Source organism: Cornus florida, unplaced genomic scaffold (assembly GCF_030987335.1).
Source record: "Cornus florida cultivar Cherokee Brave unplaced genomic scaffold, ASM3098733v1 CherokeeBrave_3.0.0_Hap2_Chr05, whole genome shotgun sequence".
NCBI lineage: Eukaryota > Viridiplantae > Streptophyta > Magnoliopsida > Cornales > Cornaceae > Cornus > Cornus florida.
In genome coordinates, this window is record NW_026775575.1 from 34,490,645 (window position 1) to 34,510,326 (window position 19,682).

The 19,682-nt window shown below is 37.7% G+C and overlaps 1 pseudogene; it reads right to left on the minus strand.

Annotated features, from left to right (window-relative positions):
• Positions 1-2,654: 2,654 nt before the first annotated feature.
• On the minus strand, positions 2,655-2,753 carry LOC132310679 (small nucleolar RNA R71; annotated as a pseudogene).
• Positions 2,754-19,682: the final 16,929 nt, after the last annotated feature.

Below are 19,682 nucleotides of genomic sequence, written 5' to 3' on the forward strand. Positions count from 1 at the left end.
AAAAACCATCAATCTTGAGAAAATCACTAAGACTTTCAAAGAGAGCTCTAGGAGCTTATTTTAATCACATAAGGCGAAAGATAATTTTAAACATATAATTTAAAATTTTATACATTTCAATTCCGGATGATATTTCTTTATAGTCTTTAAAAATGAAGTCAATTAAAAATCACTTCATGCAAAAACATATAGCATTTTTATTGCTTCAATTGAAAGTCATATTTGCACAAAGACATGTATTCGATTTCTTCTTTTTGGTGTAACCTTTGGGAGTAGTCTAGCTTAGTTACAAATGATACACAGGATACCTATCATGATGTGATCACATGGTAAAGGAACATGGTTAAAAGTATATCAACTTTTAAGAAATAATTAGTTCCTTTATCAAGCACATATAGAATGTTCACCAATGATTGATCAATTGGATGGTGATAAACACTTTAACTCTTAAGAAGACATTATAAATTCTCATTCTTCTTTTTCGTGAGATGGTTCTTCCAATGAGACTTGTTCCTTCAAGTATTCAAGACAGGACCTATATGATTTATCATTTTTCAAGTTCATCTAAACCTTTTCAGGTTGAATAACCTCATTTTCTATATGCATGGAAATGACACAGTATGGATAAAACATTTAAGATCACAAAAGTATATAGATGACTTTTTAGACATTGCTACTTTAATAGATTTGATACGGTTCACACGAAATAACATTAATGGTCTTCATGAGATAGTGTATGCTTTCCTTTGATGGCATATCTTTCAAAAAGTAAAACTTTCACAAAGATTGGTCATAGTTTATTTAAAGATTATTTGAAAGATAGAGAATCATTTCATGTTAGCATGTTCATAACTCATATGCCAAAACACACTACTTGTATGTAAAATATCAAAATCTATAACATAGACATTTTTATATCTATTAGCAACAAGTAGCACATTAAGAATTTCATGCTTAGAATTTCATGATTGAATTCTTCGTATAAAAGCACATTACTGAGAAATGAATTATTTACCCATGGTACTAACTTCATTTGCTTGGGAGTCGTTTCTCAATGTGATGCATCGTTTCCATTTTGTGAGTGAGGAGAATTTTTGGTATGATATCTCTTTTGTGCTATAGGCACTAACTTGATATTCCATTTGTTTGTTAGTGAAAATCATTTTTATACCTACAAAACATACTCAAGTAGCATTCTTTGGTACCTCAATTCCTTAGGAGTCCATATAAGTTAGCACATATTGATACGGTCCTTTTAAAACTAATTTCAATAAAATGCACAAGTGGGTTACTTTATATAGTTAACATGCTTCAATTTAAATTAAGTATCCGAAAGTTCCTAGTATGTTAAAACATTTGTCAATTCATAGAATAGATATGCTTATGGTTACATACAATACAATGAACCAAAATGAAATTAACAAGAGATACAATTTCATTTATTGATCTTAATAAAAAGTACCATGTGCATTATCCATGATTTAGAGTGTATGTCATTTATGGTCTTTTGGTACAATGAATTCATTTACAAAGACTCTCCATATATAATGATCTAAGGCTTGGAGATAAATTTTCATTTAGTCTTTTAATGATCATAATTAGTTTTAAAGCACCATGGAGGTCAAGAGTCATAGAAGGTAAGACTAGTTCTTAAAGAGTTTGCCATAGATCAACTCTAAGCCGGTTAAGGCTAAAATTAGAGCCGAGGCTCTGATAACAATTGTTACCCAAGTAATGACCCTAGAGGGGGGTGAATAGGGTCATTGGCAAACTATGGAACTTTTTCGATTTAATTGTCTTGCATCATTGTTGTTAAAGCATGGGAGTATGAATTAAGTGTTTGTGGAAGAAGTCTAATTACATTGTTGTGAAGGCATAGTGTTTGTCATTCTTTGTGTTTCTTTGTGTTTTGCATTATGCATGCATGGACGTCGTTCATTGAGACGAACTCTTGTCCCTCTTGATTTGCATCTTGAATCTATCGTTAGAAATCCTAGGGGAAGAGGAAGTTCAAATAGAGCTAATCTATCAATGGATGACCATAATGACAATCATGTTGAGGACCTTGCTCACATAGACCGACAAGGTATCCTTCATCCCAATGTGCACAATGAGAATATACAAGTACCATTATGCATGCCTAGGCCATTCATTCACCAACCACCACAACAATAAGGCCAAGTTCCATATGGAATGCCAAGGCTAATATATGCTCCACAACCTCCCATCAACAATCAAGGAATTCAAAACCAAGGTGTTCATGTTGCACCTCAAGTAGCTAATCCACCTTTTACTTTAAGAGACCATTATGTGCCTATTGAGTATAATGCACCTACATACATCCAATTGCCTCCATTTAGAGCACATCGTTATGAAATTATGCCACAAACCATTCAAATGCTTCCTAACTATCATGGACTTCCAAGTGAAGAACCTTACAAGCATTTGGATGAGTTTCTTGAAGTGTGTTCCACCGTAAAATATACGGACATGCCAAAAGAGGTTTTAAGACTCAAACTTTTTCCATTCACCTTAAAAGACAAGGCAAAGTATTGGTTTAACAATCTTAGGCCTTTTTCAATCACTTCTTGGGTAGAAATACAACAAGAGTTCTTGAAGAAGTACTGATCGGTTTCAAAGACCAACGCCATGAGAACCTCAATTCGAGAATTTTCACATGGGGATGGAGAAACGTTTCATGAGGCATGGGAACGCTTCAATGAATTACTTAGGAAGTGTCCACATCATGACATGCCCAAATAACAATTAGTTCAATACTTCTTTTAGAGCTTATCGGACAACTATAAGGGTATGGTTGATACTTCCATGGGTGGCTCATACATTGATAGGCATGAGGATGACGTGTGGCGTCTCTATGAGAGCATGAGTGAAAATTATTTGCATAGAACACTATCATCAAAGAATGGTAGAAATTCACAAGGTAGGAAGAGTGTTGGCTTACATCAAGTCGACCATTCAAATGAAATAGCTGCCGAAATGAAGTCTTTATCTCAAAGGTTTGATTAATTTTTGATTAACCAAAACTCGGTGAACCAAGTATCTTGCTTCCCTAACCATTCTCATCGTGCATCAAATGAAACATGTATGACTTGTTCTAGTGTTCTTCATTCTACTTCTCATTGTCCTCATGGACAAGTGCAAAGTGAACCTAATGAACAAGTCAATGCGGCTTTTATAAATCAAGGGAACAATCCTTATGGTACTCATTATAATCCAAGTTGGAGGAATCATCCGAATTTCTCTTGGAAAAACCAAGGAGAGGGCTTAAACCCTTCCCAAGGTAGTTTTCAAGGGAAGTACATTCCACCTCCACTTCAAAACCAAGGATCCCAAGGTTATAGACCTTATCAATCACAATGGAATCAATTTGCTAATTCTTATTTTCCTAACCAATCTTATTCCCAAGGAAATACTAGAAGTCCCGCCTTTGAAGAAAAAGTTTTGAATGCTTTGGGCACTTTAGAGGCTAACTCTCAATTGCTTCATTCTCACTCTCAATCTATTGCGAAGCTAGAAACCCAAGTAGGGCAAATAGCAAGCACTCTCAATGCAAAAGAGAAGGGAAAGATGCCTATAAATGCACCCACCTAAGCAACAATGTGTTGTGGAAACCCATTCCTCATCGGAAGACCACATCATTGAACATGTTAATGCGGTGACTACCTTGCGGAGTGGTAGGGTTGTGGACAATCAAGTTAGAATGTCCAACGAAGAAAGTGAACCGGTGCAATCTCAAGTTGTCACCCGTCCCATTTCACATCCCATTCCTCCTTCATTGCATATACATGATCTTGTAAATGAGAAAGTTTTGAAAGATGTGTTTGAAAAATAAATTTTGAAAAATGATGTTGAAAAGGTTTGGTTGAAAAATGATTTAAAAATTTCTTATGTTGAAGAGAGTTCAAAAAAAAATTTTGAAAAAGTATTTGAACTAAAAGTTCCATTTCCGGATGCCTTAAAAGGATCCATTTCAAAAGACAAGCAAAAGGCAAAAACCAATGAAATCATGGAAATGTTTAAGCAAATGAAAGTTAATCTTCCACTATTGGATGCAATCAAGCAAATTCTGGCTTATGCCAAATTCTTGAAAGACTTGTGCACCCAAAAGCGGAAGAACAAGAGCCAAGCACCAAGAAAAATGGTTTTGACCAAGCAAGTAAGCTTAATTTTGCAACATAACACTCTTCCAAAGTTTAAGGACTCCGGTTCACCCACTACATCATGCATTATTGGTGATCATATCATTAATCGGGCGCTTCTTGACTTAGGAGCAAGTGTTAACCTTCTTCCATACTCGGTTTATGTCAAATTGGGCCTAGGTGAATTGAAACCGACGTCAGTAGTTTTGCAACTTGCCAACCGATCCATTAAGAAGCCTAGGGGTATAATTAAGGATGTTTTGATTAAGATTGACAAATTCTTCTTCCCGGTTGATTTCATTGTCATAGACACGGAACCAGTCCCCAATCCTAAGAGCCAAATTCCCGTGATCATTGGCCGTCCTTTCTTGGCAACCGCCAATGCCAACATCAATTGTAGGACGGGGTAATGAAGATCTCATTTGGCCACATGAAGGTGAAGTTGAATATCTTTAATCCCACACCCAATTCATTTGACAAATATGAAGGAGAAGTTAATGTTGTAGATAAATGTCATGATCTTCAATGTCAAGGAAATGAGCTTTTGTGTAAGACCAAAACTTTCAAAGGATCATCTTCAACCTTGCATTCTAAAAATCTTGTTTCAAACTCTTGTTTTGAAAGGGCATGGAAGCTCAAAGGTTGTAATTGCATAGACAAGGGACCAAAGATTTCTTTTGAGCTTAATCCAACAAGTTCTTCAAAGAACCATTTGTTGGGTAGAGTTCAAAGCATCTATCACCCCAACAAGGAGGGGATGCATTATAAGATCTTTGATCCGGGCTAAAAGAGCCCAATGTCTTGCTAGAGACGTTAAAGACTAGCAAAAGCATTCGTAGGGTGTCAAAACCCTATTCCTCCCCCATTTTTATCTTTCATTTCATTTCTTGCAAAGTCTAGATACTTATTTTTGGTTCATATGCATTGAAAGGTACTTTGGTGAGGATTGCATGAGCTTTCATGTCATTATTGAGCATTCTACATAGTTCAATCGATCTCAAACCTGAGTTCGATCGATTGAACTCCATTCTGCACCCAACACTTAAGAAAATTTTCGACCTGCAGAAACCTGCATCCAAATTACCTCTCTGTCCCATCATTCGAACAAACTCTTAAATCGATCAGGAGACCTTCGATCGATCCAACTTCCAAGTTCGATCGATCTCATGATTCAACACTTAGAAAAATTTTGAGCCTACATCAACCTGCATATTTCACCTCGTTGTCTGATCGATCGAAAAATTGTTTCGATCGATCTCAGTTCTTTATTTCATTATTTTGACTTTTTAAATTTTCAAAAATCCAAAAATATTTGCATTTGTATTTCATTTTATTTTATTTTTCAAAAAGTTTTCAAAAATTCAAAAATATTTTAATTAATTTTTAATTATTTGTGTTTATTCAATTAAATTTAATTAAAATTATAAAAAAAAAAAAAGAAACTAAAAATATTTTATTTTACTTTATTTTCCAATTTTTAATGTTAATTTTGCAATTTTCATAAATTTCAAAAATCCAAAAATACTTTGAAGAGAGTTCATCAAAAGTTCGATCGATCTTAGTTGAAGTTCAATCGATCAAACTCTATCGGGAATGTTTTTAAAAATAGAATCGGGGGTTCTCAAGATCGATCATTTAGATTGATGTCACCCTCTCTCAAACCCTAGCTCTTCTTGTCGCCGCCACTGTGTACCCATCTTCATCATCATTTCCAGTGAACCTCCGGCGAAATCAGTGAGCTTCAACCGTCTCTTCATCTTTCCAGATCTCGGGTTTCATCTTCCTCTTTTCATCTCATCTCTTCCCATTCATTTGAGGTAAGATCCGTGACCTCATGATTGATTCTCGGCTTAGATTTCATGTATCCATGTTTTAGATGTTGAATCCATGCTTATTACATGATCAAATCCACCATTGTTGAGCTTTGAAGCACTGTATTTCCATATATATATATGTGTGTTGCTTCGTGTGTATATTTTGCATATTTTTGGATTTTAATCTCATATTGGGAGTTTGGGTCTCATTCAGTGATGGGGATTTGTTGATTTGATGTGTTGTTGGGCCTACGAACACGTTCGTGTGGGCCCCATGCTTCCAAAGTCACAGATCTGTGACCTTTGAGTTTTTAACGTCGCACAGTTCAATCGATCGAACTTGTATCTTCGATTGATCTTGGGAGATCGATCGAACTCATGTCTTTGATCGATCAAAGTTGTGAGATCGATCTCACTTATTTTCGATCGATCCAACTTTTGTGATCGATCTTACTTCTTATTATGATCGATCGAACTTCACAGATCTCACACACACACTTCATTCATCATATCTTATGTTCATGCTATCATATCTATGCCCAATGCCTGTGATATTCCACATTGGATGCATTTCAAACTTACATTGTTTAGCATGTTTCATATTCTACCACTTGCATAGATTCATGTCATATTTGTTTTGTCTAGTTTACTTGACATACATGTTTCTATATCGTGCTTAAAATTTCTTATTCTAGCACTAACTCCCATTGCAAGTTTTTCTTTTTCTTTTTGCAGGCCATGGTTAAGAGGAAGACCGTTGCCAACAGGCAACACGGGCCTACCCGATATATTAGGCCACGGACAGATGAGCCAGCAGAGCCCTCTTATGCACGGGAGGAGCTAGCATAGGTTACCCCACCTCAGTCACCATCCCATGAGGCCGAAGATGACTACATACCCTCCACCTCTGTGGCTCATCCTGCATTCACTCTATCACCATCTCCACAGCATCATGGAGCTGAGCATTCACCTATACCACCTCAGCCAGCTCAGCCTACTCAGCCAGCTCATCTAAGGCGTGATAGGCCCACGCCTCGATATGCGCACATGAGGATCGACCATGAGTCAGAGTTCGACATGGCCTTCTTCTCTAGATCGGTGCTGACCCGATCCGCCTACCATGATATCATTCAAAGGGGCCTGGCCGCTATTCTTGCCCCCGTCACAGAGCCAGTCTATCCGCAGCTGGTACGGTTATTCTACCAGAACCTCTGACCATCGCCACGTACTACAGCCGAGATGGTCACTTCTATCGATGGCCATCCGATAACCATCACGGTGGACTCTTTAGCCCGCTCTTGCCGCTATCCACACAGATGTCCTCTAGAGCTTCAGGACACATTTTCGAGGCTATTTAGGCCTTCCTATGCCGACATGGCAGTTTTTCTCACAGATCACCATGCCAGTGGCGAGACCTTCGCCACTCGGACATTCCTTCCCGACGACCTGTGGTTCACCAATTCCATTCTCTATCGAAACATATACATGGCCGGGCACAAGATCCAGAGGAGGGGTGATTATCTGACAGCCCTTTACTCCTTCTACACCAGGCACTGGGTGTCCATTCCCGCGCTCATCTGGAGCGTGATGAGGAAGCTGTATGACGAGTACATCAGCAAGGAGACGCTCGGACGGGCTAAGTCTCTTCCTTTCAGCCACCTCATCACCCAGATTCTCATAGATCAGCGCTACCCCATCCATCCTCGGGAGCACCCCGAGAGAGGTTCCTATCACTTCCTCAAGAAGGACTTGAACAAGAGTTACCGCTTCATTATTACCAAACTGCAGGACCACGCAATAGTGGCTGGAGCGGAGTTAAAGCTAGAGGAGGCACAGGCACAGGCCTAGGCAGAGGCACAGGCACCAGTAGAGGCAGCAGCAGTAGCTCCCGCAGTGGATGACACACCAATCGATCTAGCTGTCGAGCATTTAGACATAGACTTAGAGCGTCCTGCAGACGACGTAAAGCAGGACTTTCCAGCCAAGTCGCCCATTCATGAGTAGGAGCAGACTCAGGAGCTTTCTTCTAATTCATCTATGCCTGAGGCTCCAGATATGACCCCCAACTTTGGAGTACGTCTGTAGATGCTTGAGGATGCTGTTGTTGCAATCCGAGCTGATCTCACAGCCCACAGAGCTGATTTTACTGCCTTCCGCACGGATATCGCGACCATGTTCAGAGATCTATCTAGAGACATCCGCAGAGCCAAACCTGCCCGTCTTACCTCATCCTTCTAAGTTCCCAGTCCCTTCTATCTCATGATCCCTCTCTCCTTTTGATACTTTACTTTTGTCACTGTACATTATTATTTTTACAGCTGGTCTGTCGGCTTTGATATTTTTATTGTACCTGCACTTTATCTATTTTATATATCTATTTTTGTTATAGATGTCATATATTATATTCTCATATCTGTATGTTTGACTCCATCAGGTCCATCACAGTGATTTCAGGAAGAGAGTGCTACCCAATTTTCAGGACTACCCTTATACCTCTCTTATTTCTTTATCTATTTATCCCATTTACACTTGCATGCCCACTATACACTGATTATCCCATTTTGTTATCTGATGAGTTTATCCAAGTGCCAATTTTCAGGACCACAGTTCATCCCAAGTTTGGGGGGGCCATGCCACCCACTTCAGATACCTCAGTCCCGATCATTCTTGCTTAGTTACACTGGTATACTCTTTCCTTTGTTCTCTTTACACATTAAGGACATTGTGCAATTTAAGTTTGGGGGGAATAGTGCTTTGCAGTGTTAGTTATAAATTCAAAATTTTGAACATAACTTGTGTATTTGAGGGATATTTCTATAATTGGTCTATATCTAGCTATGATTTTGATCTTTTGAGGACTATATTCCTTAAAATTTAAAAATTTCTTGACTTGAGAGTCCAATACTCCTTGCATGCCTTATGAATGCCATTTAGGAGTAAATTTTTCCAAAAATTGATATCTTGCTTGCACTTGATTTTGTGATTGTTTTAAGATTCACTCCAAGATTCTATACTAGCACAGGCGCACACTAGCATTCATTTGTGGGGTACATGCTTTGTTGATTATTGAATTGTTATATCCCAATTGGACTAGTAGTGCATTGAAAGCTTTCATTCTTGATAAAGGTGGATAACAATCCCTTTTCATTAAGTAGCCAGGATTCTAGCCTCATCAAGCACTGAATTTCTCACGCCGAAAGGGGGAGGGCCCAAACTCTAGGTTAATAATTGAATCCAAAAAAAATAAAAAAAATAAAAAAAAAAAATTGCAAAAGCAATAAAAAGTGAGGACTTCTCCCAAAAAGTGAGAATTGGGAAATGATTAGATAGAGGTTGTTTTGATTTATAGCCTAGTTGATTTGAGCTTGTAAGTTTGTAGGGGTATTTGAATGCCTAATGCCCTAAAACCGTCTAGTTTGGGAGTCATTGACCTAACGTTCGACCTCATGAATCACTAGAAAGCTTAATAGATCAACACATTGCACCATGCTTCCATCTTTAATCATATAAGAAAAAAAAAATCGAGTGAAAAGAATAAGCGCACCTAGATGAATAAAGCTTTAATAAAATGACCACTTTTTATCTTGATGATCGGTACTAGATTTGTGTGCTAGTTTGAGGGTAAGGATGTGATTAATTCTTTAGTTGGCTAAGATATCAACATATTTGATGCCGGTTCACTCAAAAGGATTCTAGAGTTGTCTTGATTTGCATGATCATTTTCTTGATGTGTGGAGGACCATACTTGTTTGCTTGATGTTGAAATTTTGGGAGATTGCTCGGAAATGTTTGAAAAATTGCATACTTGAGGTAGTTTTCTCCTAATGCTTGTTTGCAATATTGGTGCCTCTTTTGAAAGAATGAGCTTAATATTTGTGGATACCATTTCTGGAAATCCTTTCGAGACTTCACTCGTCCACTAGGGGTAACCAAGGGGTTTAAAAGGCTTGTTGCATATGCTAATTGCAATCGTGTTCCCTACGAAAGTGGCATTATCCATTTATTGTTTTCTAGTTCATAGTTGTATAGTTGTTCATTTCATTCCTTTACTTTCTAGTTCATTGCTAGGGACTAGCGATATTTAAGTTTGTGGGTGTGATGAGCGCTGAAAAGTGCGCATTTAAACCCCTTAAGCTTAGACATTCTAGTACCTTTATCTATCTTACTTTACCGTTTTAGATTGATTTCATATTATTTCCATTTTCAAGCACTTATCCCGAAAATAAGCTAACTCATCCAAACAAGAACTTAATTAAATCAATTCTGGGACTAAACAAAGAAAGGAGAAAAGTGGAGAAAGAAGAAAGCAAATGAAGCCAAAGGTGGGAAGCAATAAAGTTCGATCGATCCAAGTTCAAGGTTCGATCGATCGAACAATGATCAATCTCAGCACTTCAAGATAGATCCAAGCCTAGACCCAAAAGCATAAAGTCCAAAAGTTCAATCGATCCAACACCATCCTTCGATCGATCGAACACTTTTGTCCTTATTCAAATAATTGATCCTATCCACAGCTGTACCACCTACTAACCACTTTTGTCCTTTTCCCATAAATATCTCTCCAAAATATCTTAGATTTGTCTTTTCCCAAAAACCTCAACCAGTTCGATCGATCTAGCCTAACTTCGATAGATCTCAGCCAGTTCGATCGATCCAAGTCCAAGGTTCGATTGATCGAACTTCCTCCAGTGCGAAAAAATTAAAATTCTATCTCATTGAAAGTTGTCCTTTATCCAATCATTAGAGAATATTGTGTGCACGACCCCAGCTCATTTTGGGTGTCATTTTGACCTACCTATATAAGTATAAGGATTGCTTTTTACAAAGAGAGAGCCATTATTATTTTCATATCATCTCTTGGAGAGGAAGCATAGAGGAAGAGGCTAGAGACACCATTGGAGTTCTTCATCAACAAGGAGCAGATTTCAACCATGCAGTTAGCCCTTGAGGGTTGGAGCAACATCACCATGAGTGGCTAGACATCCTCTTGGGGCTAGAGTTAGCCCCAAGCATGCTTTCTATATCTTAATCTTGTGTATTATTGAGGGATTAGTGTTGTAATTGATGTTTTGACACTTTGATATATATAGATCTTGTTTATTCAATGATTTATGTGGTTTAATGCTTCCAATTGATCATTTCATTCTATCCATATGTCTATGTATGCTATAATAGATGTTCATGTGCTTATCTCTAGATTTTGTGTCATTGATGCATGTCTATGTGTATTGATGCTATAGATTTGGAGATTGTCAAAATATAGTGCTTAAAGGAATGCTCTTGTGATTCTCTTGATGGTTCATACTTATTCCTTGATGGATTGTGCCTCTCCCCTAGTTTATTTTCATGCTAGTAATGTAGATGTAGTGTAGTTGTAGTGTAGTGTTAAATGGGAGAACAATTCATGCTTGTTGTTTGATGTTCCAAGCTTTTGAATGCAAGTAGCATATGTCTCTATCCTTGTGCTGTATTTGGATTGTGAGCTTAATGAAAGGATTAATGACTTGTTTTGATTTATTGTGCCTTTCACATGTTGTTTAGACAATATATGCTTCATTGCTTAGATATATTGTGCCTTTCACATGATGCTTAGATAATACATGCTTAACTAGTCATCCTTACTTGTTGAATCAACCAAACACACACATACCAATATTGTAACATAACATTTGCCCTCATTAATCACTTGTCAATGGTATAGAAATGCATTGTTTAGTGATGATCTCTAAACCCCAAGATTTCTCTCTCTCTTTCTTACTCTTAATTGCATTCTTTTGCTATCACTTAGTTTAATTTAGTTACTCTCTAATCAACCAACCAACCAATTGTTTGATCATTCGACCTACTAGCCTTAATAACGATTCCACGACATTGCTCATTCCTTACAGATCCCTTGGGACGATCCCTACTCGCCCTAGCTATATTTATAGTGAAAGGTAGTAATAGCTTCTATAAATGTAAAACTCTTGGCCCTCACCTTATAATGCACACACTCTTCAAGCTTGACGGTGGCGCGGCATACACCGGTCAGTTCTTGGCACCGTTGCCGGGGATTTGATTGATTAGATTTGGCAACGTCGGATTTGTGGAATTGATTAGGATTAATACTCTTTTGATCGTGTCTTTACTTTATTTTTATTTTTCTTTTTGGTTACTTGTTGGTTTGTTCTTATTTAACAAGGTGCATTGTTGGAGAGGAAACAAGCAAAGGAGCCATCGAGCATTCAATTCAAGCAAGCAAAGAAAGTAAAAAGCTAAAAATTCTAAAAATTTGCTAAGCTAAGCTTTAAATTTGGAGTTGAAGTGCTAAAGGACCTTTGTGAGACTTTCTTTACTCAATCCCTTAGTTAAATCGTCGGCCCGCGTGGAGGGTTATTTTTAATTGTCTTGCGTCATTGTTGTTAAAGTATGGGAGTATGAATTAAGTGTTTGTGGAAGAAGTCTAATTGCATTGTTGTGAAGGCATAGTGTTTGTCATTCTTTGTGTTTTTTATTGTGCATGCATGGACGTCGTTCATTGAGACCAACTCTTGTCCCTCTTAATTTGCATCTTGAATCTATCGTTAGAAATCCTAGGAGAAGAGGAAGTTCAAATAGAGCTAACCTATCAATGGATGACCATAATGACAATCATGTTGAGGACCTTGGTCACATAGACCAACAAGGGCTCGAAGTCAGCTTTCTAATGCACCTAGCCTTACTTAAAAACTCAAACTACAAAAATATTTATAGCAGTTTTAGTATAGGCTGGTCTGAATATTTTCTGGGCTGAAAATTACTTCTTATAAGATAGTCATCTTTCTATCACCGAGGACTTTGATGTATGGTTTAATTTAGTTCAAGACCAGTTTCTAAAAGTTTAGGGACATATAAGGATAATAAATTTTAAGTGCATTGTGTCCTAGAGTTATTTACCAATTCATGGTAACAAAGGCTTTAATGATGAAAGATTAAGTTCATTGCCTTAACCTTTACTTTTTATAAACCAAAATAAATCATATAATTTATATGCATGGTTCTATCATTTCTAGCTTAAGTGATGAGTTCTTTCAAAGCTTATGCAAGCTTGAACTAACTCATTCTTAGGCACTGACTTCATATGTCAATTAGATGTGAATGAAGTGCATAGTCTATTGCTATTGGATATAGGAGCATATAAATGATGTAATGATATGCATGGTCCTATAGAGATGAGCTTTCAAATGAAGTTACTTAAAAAATAACTTTATAATTAAAGCTAGCACTCACCAAGCTATCTATCCCTTTTTTCAGGCTTTGTTCATAAACTTTTAGTCTTTGAGGTATTCTTGTTTTCTTCCTTTCTTTGAGTTGCTTTCTTGATCATCGATGTCCAAGCTATCTTTGGATGGACTTTGCATTTGGTTCCTTGCAACTTCATGTCTTCTTTGTCTCCTTTGTTTTCCATAGATGTGATCTTGAGTAATGGAATTCTTGGAATGGTCTTTATGATCTTCATTGAGGTTCTTCTTTGAATGCAAATCATCTACAATACTCAATGTGAACATTAGTCTATAAACACCATTAATAGTTTGTTATCATCAAAATACCTAGATTGTCCTTACATGAAATCATTAAGGTCAATAGCATCCATTTGGGTTGACCAGTAAGCATTCAAATTTTTTAATTTTTATCATTTTCTATTTTATGGACACTTGTCACATTACTTTTGCACCACATCAAAGGTAAGCATGTACTTCCTACTCACCGGTGAGTAAGCAAATATTGTCCTTCCTTTGTTCATCTTTTGATACGCACTTGAACCATAGCAGAGTCTTTATTGGAAGTCCATAGAGAACATCGGCATTCAAATGGATTTTCGACGTTGTTGCTGAATTGATTAATTGTTTTAGAGCATACTAGTAGTAGAGTTTCTATTTCTCTCTCCAATTCGCCCGCCCACGGCTTGTTCGGATTTAAGTTTTTGAGTTTGAGATAGAAGAGACAAAGTAGACAGTATAGCGTGGACTTTTAAATAGTGGTCCATATTTATTTATTCCTAATTTTTATTTTTTATTTATTTTTATTTTATTTTATTTTTATTTTATTTTTTGTCTATGATAGTAGTGCCAGGCCTATTAGAGCAATTCGCAATTCACAATCATACATTTGCAGTCGACCTATCCCACACATGCACCAAGCAACAAATGTTAGGTTTGGCTTTTATTTTGCTTTGTTTTTGTTGAAATATTACGTATCAAAAAAAAATTGTCCAGTTACCCAATTGGTTGGAGACTCTGCCCTTTGAGATTTAAAATCTCTTCATTCTAATTGTTCATGCTCAGTTGGTTTCTACTTTATTTGGGTTGGAAAAAGCTTGAGGTTTGCAAGTAACTACATGGTTTTGCAGCTTGCTTATGGTATCAGTTATGGAGGGCTAAAAATGTTTCTTAATTTAAAAGAAACAATGGTAGCCAAAGAATATTCTAATTAGAGAGGTAATTTCTCTGGTACAATCTCTTCTTCACAAAGAAGAGGTTGAATGTTCTAACACTGCTAATATTATCCCTCTCACTCCAACGAGGGTGAAAATGAATGTTGATGCAAGTTTTAACCCTTCTACCAGATAAAGATGAAATCATTGTTAGAGATTTGGTGGGAATAATTTCTAGGGCTGATTTTTTCTTTTTCTTTTTCATTTTTAGTTATGTAAAGATTCTATTGTAGCTGAAGCCTGAATTCTTGGAAGGGAGTTGAAGTTGATTTCCAAGAGCCTGTTTGGTACGTGTTTTGTTTGTGGTGTTTTTTCTTTTGTTAGGTACTATTGCATTGAGCAATGAAAAAATGAGTATGGTAAAAAATATTTTGTTTTGTACACCGAATAATGTGGCCACAAGTCGGAACACCATTTTGATGTTTTTACATGTTTCTGCATTGTAGGAATGAACAGTACCCCAAAAAAATAATAATAAATTTAAAAAACTCTTATATTGGCTTTTTAAACTAGCCATTTTATTTTCTAAACTTTCAAGACTTTTTTACAAAACATGTTTTATGTTTTTGCTTCCAAAAATTTGGATTAAATAGACATTACCAAACATGCTTTCAATTACTATTCAAAACACTAGTTTTGTTTCGGGTTAAAACAATAATGCAAAAACAAAGCGTGACAAAGCATGCCATAATTTTATGGATTTATGCTGTAATTCTTCTACTGTAGTTGTTATTTCTAGGATATCAAAGTTCTTAAGAATGGAGGTTATCTTGGAAACCTAAATGCTTTTATATAACAAACTTTCAAATATTTTCTTATTTTTGAAAATGGTCTACTCTCGAGAGACTCATTTTGATTTGCAATGCAATTTTTATTTAACTTTGTGGATTCAAAGTAACCCTATTCCTCGTGAACGATTTCACAGCTTTCATTACGTTAGTTGGTATTAGAGCCTTGATTTACCCTGGTGAAGAGGTGAAAAGGCCAATGAGACTAGGCTGAACCTGATCTAACCCAATATGCCCAGTCGATCCAGCCCTTCGCCAACTATAGGCCCCAAAGACCAGGCCCAATTCGAAAAGGGTCCAAAACAACAGGACCAGGTCTCCATAGGATAAGTTGGAATAAGCAAATCACCCCAACAGAAGGAGGCCCATAAATTTTTACTTGTAAGGAAGGAAATAGAAGATTAGGGCAAAAATGTATACTTCTATAAATAGAAGTGGGAAAGGACTAAAGAGGCACATTGTTTGGAGTATAAAAAAATATTTACCTAATATAGAATGACATTTTCTTGCATCTTCATCTGGCGCCATCTGTGGGGGAATAATAGAAAGATTCATTGATTTTAGCGACGAATGACACAGTTCCAATCGGGAGCAATGATTGGAGAGGAAGGCTCCCACCAACAAGAAGAAGATCAACGGGTGAGGCATGATGAATTGGTGTAGATCGTTGGAACTCTATGGAGGGAGAACGCCGAGCTTAGATCCAGGATGGAATGAAGAGAAGCTCCACCGCTCCTTCGCCCACTGATGGCCAATGAACAAGTGGAGCTAATGAACATCAACTGGGGCGCAAAAAGAACAGGATCCATTCATATGGACCCGCAACACCGAATGCCAAGATCGAAAAAGGAGGTGGAACACGTTGAAGCTATTCCTTCGTGCTAGAAAGAATCAACTACAGACAAGGCATTCAACGATTTGCACCAGTCAGAGGTGAGCACTCTTAACCAGAGGGCCACCGGGAAGTAGCAGCCCGACCAAAAGGCACCCTCGATGATCACTGAGGTTGTTCGAACGTCAGCCTGGATGATCGATTCACCATTCATAGAAGAGCTCCTGAGATCTCTGAGGCCTAAAAAGTTTTCAACGCCAACATTTACCCTATTTAACGAAACTAAGGATCCAATAGAGCACATCTATCAGATCCAACTGAAGATGGCTCTAGACACCGAGGATGATGCCTTGATTGATGTAGTTTTATTTTACCACTCGCAATAGTACAAATCTTTTGCAAGATAGGGCTACTTGGAGGGTGTCGAACCTCAGGGACTATAGTGGTTTTATTGAGTCTAAAATTAATTTTATTTTGTTTCAATTCACTAGCATGAACAGAAAAATAATAAAATTAAAGACTGAGATCAGAGAGAGAAGATCTTAGGACTTGACTTCACCGCGAACCTCATACTATGGCCAATTGTCTCAACCTTGGGATTTCAATGTTTATGTATAACTCAGAATTAAAAATCATTAACATTTAACTTAATTCAATTAAAAGAAAGATATATCATGAATGTTTGCTAATAATAACCTATCTTTAGTTGACACAAATTATTTACCTACCTACTTCTAACTAATTTTGTAGAATAATCTGTCTTCCCTAAGCATAAATTATGAAAACATTCATTCACAAAAATGATTTACGCACCATTGCATGATCTCTATTTTTATTGTCATGAGAAGCCCTTAGCCACCAATCTCAAACAATAAGAATAGGTTGATTTTGATTAGAGAAGAATTAAATCTAAGACAAGGTATTAATTTATCAAAAACCAATTTTATTTAATTAAAAACCCAATTTCTTAAAAAATCTAAGTCAATTGCTCAAGAATCATACAATCAATTGTACATTAATAATGAAAATCCCAAAGTTTAGAATAATCAAACCATGATAATCGAATTCGGGTTACATCAATACCCTAGGAAAGGATTTAGCTACTCATGACGATGGAGGATATCATCTTAGTTGGTGTAGAACTCATCATCATGGACAAAACTTCTCCTCTCGGGATCTTCTTCTTCAGTTCTTTAGAAAAAGCTTCGAAACCCTAGAAGCCGCCGCTAGATCTAAAAAGTTTTAAGAGAGCTTTCTTATGACCTTCCACCTTCTTTTATATAAGAAATTTGACTTTTATTCCCCCTTAGATGGACTTTAGGATTTCTGGAGTCATCTAGGCCCATTTGGTGTCAAAAGGCTAAAAATATAATAATCCCGTATTAATTTTAAGTATCGGAATGAGACTTAGGGCAAGAATACAGTATGTAGAACGAATTACAACAAAAATTGACTGCCTTAGTCAACAGAAAATGCCTGTACATCAAAAGAAAACAAAAACTAGCTCCTAAGCAGCTAATTTGTGGATGGAGGAATGAAGGTAGATGTAGAAACGGTAGATGAAGTACGGCGTAGAAGCTCATCTAAAGTACTTTGCTGATTAACCAGTAGGCCTCGAATGATATCCAATGCCTGGGCATGCTCAAAATGAGACTCTGTCATCTCAGCCTAAACTCAGCCAATTCAACCCTTAGTTGTGCCACCTCGGTACGCAACTCTATGATCTCAGCTTGAGAAGAACTCATAGTTGTGCTGTAAGGTCTGGTTGTCTCTCTCTTTGTGCCTGGCCATCAGAGGTGTCCATATCTTCCTCAGAACCAGCATCCTCATCCTCATCTTCGTCTACCAAAGGCTCTCTACCATCAGCAACCTCTCGTTCCCCTGGCTGACCGGTAAAAATATCAGCGCCCGCGGGTAGATAGGGAGGTCCATCAATAACATACTCCTCCCCATGAGCCTTAGTAGTGACTCGCCACCGCTCTTCTCGGATCTTGTCTTCCAGGCCTTACTCCCTCTTCTTGAGCTTTGGCATATAGCCCAAAACATTGCTCCACTGTTGGGAGCGGAATGTGGGCTTATCCGAGATGAGTACCTCATTCTGAGGCATCTAGATCTGTGCAAGCTCTAGAAGGCGGGTAATGAGTCTGGGAAAAATTAATGGATGGGTAGGAGGACGTCTCGTTGGTTCCATCTCACTCCATAGCTTCTGTAGCTGGCCAAAACCTACTCTGGGAATAGATACCAAGTGGTCAGCGTGGAAAACATTTAGGAACTCGAGAAAACCATTGCGTTGCTCTATCTTGTGTCTGATATGTCTCGAGAGCCGAGATTTCTAGGTGAACCATCTAACATAATGCCCTTAGGCAATATACTGGACCATCTGCTCACAGGTTAACCCATAGGAAATGGGTGTAAATCTCTCCTAAGTGCCTCTGGGAGCTCATGATAGCATCCTATAGCAGTAGCAATGTCAGAGTAGGAAATTGTTAGCTCTCTGCCCTCTATAGTGGTAGTGAAGAACTCTTTTGCATCCTCAATGTCATCACTGGTGTGTAAGACTAAACTCCAGTAGAAGTCCTTCATGAGCCAAGGGTATGCCATGTTAGCAGGGTGACGAAGGAACCCCATGAGCTAATGAGCTCGTAAAGCCTCTACCAACCAGAAAGTATGTCGATGGCGCTAAAAATCTACTACTATAAACTCAGTCTCTGTCTGGATGGGATAGGACAGCCATGTAGCGTCCAATTCACCAGCAGCAGGCCTAGGTGTTCTCCTCAGTCCTCGAGCTATCGCAATATATAGATAATCCACTAAATAGCTCAAAAATCAAATAATCTCAACTCCGGCCACAAGTCTGGGTCAAATCACCCCCCCCCCCCCCCCCAAAAGTTCCCAAGTAACCTCTCTGCAATAAAACATAAGCAAGTAAGCCTAAACAACCCAAAACCTCAAATCTGAACCTCAAGGCTTGAGCTCTAAGTGCTGCAAGGCTCGAGCAGAAAGAAGCTCAAGCAGAAACTGGGTATGTGTAAAGTCGTTCAAACTCCTCTGACCGTGTCCCCAAGCCTCCAAATTGAGTCACAATCACCCCAAACAACTCCAAAACTCCAAACCAACCCCAAACATCAACAAAATCCAACAAATCTTCAAAAATCACCAAATTTGTGTTCCTCGAATCCAATTATAGATCCAAAATTTATGCAAATTTTAGGGTATAATGAAGTTAGATTGATGCTTGAGATGAATATTAGAATGTTTAAGGAAGGATTTGGGGAGTTTTGAGGGCAAAATCCAAGAGTTATACACAATATATATATATATATGTATACACACACACACACACACACATATATATAAATGAAGAGAGGAGATTTGGTGCCCTTACCTTAGCAATAATGATGCATGAGATGGTGAGAAGGATGATTATAAGGAGATTGAAGAGAATGGGAGAAAGAGAGGGATCGGAATAAGCAAAGGCTCGCTGGAGTGAAATGCCCAAAAGACAAAGGCATGAGGGTTTTTTTTAGAATTTTAAAACCCATTCTCGAGTAGAGAATTTTCTGCTTGACCCTAAGCCACTTAAACCCTAAACTTAGCGATGTCAAAAGGCTTGAGCACATGGGATTTTGCTTGAGC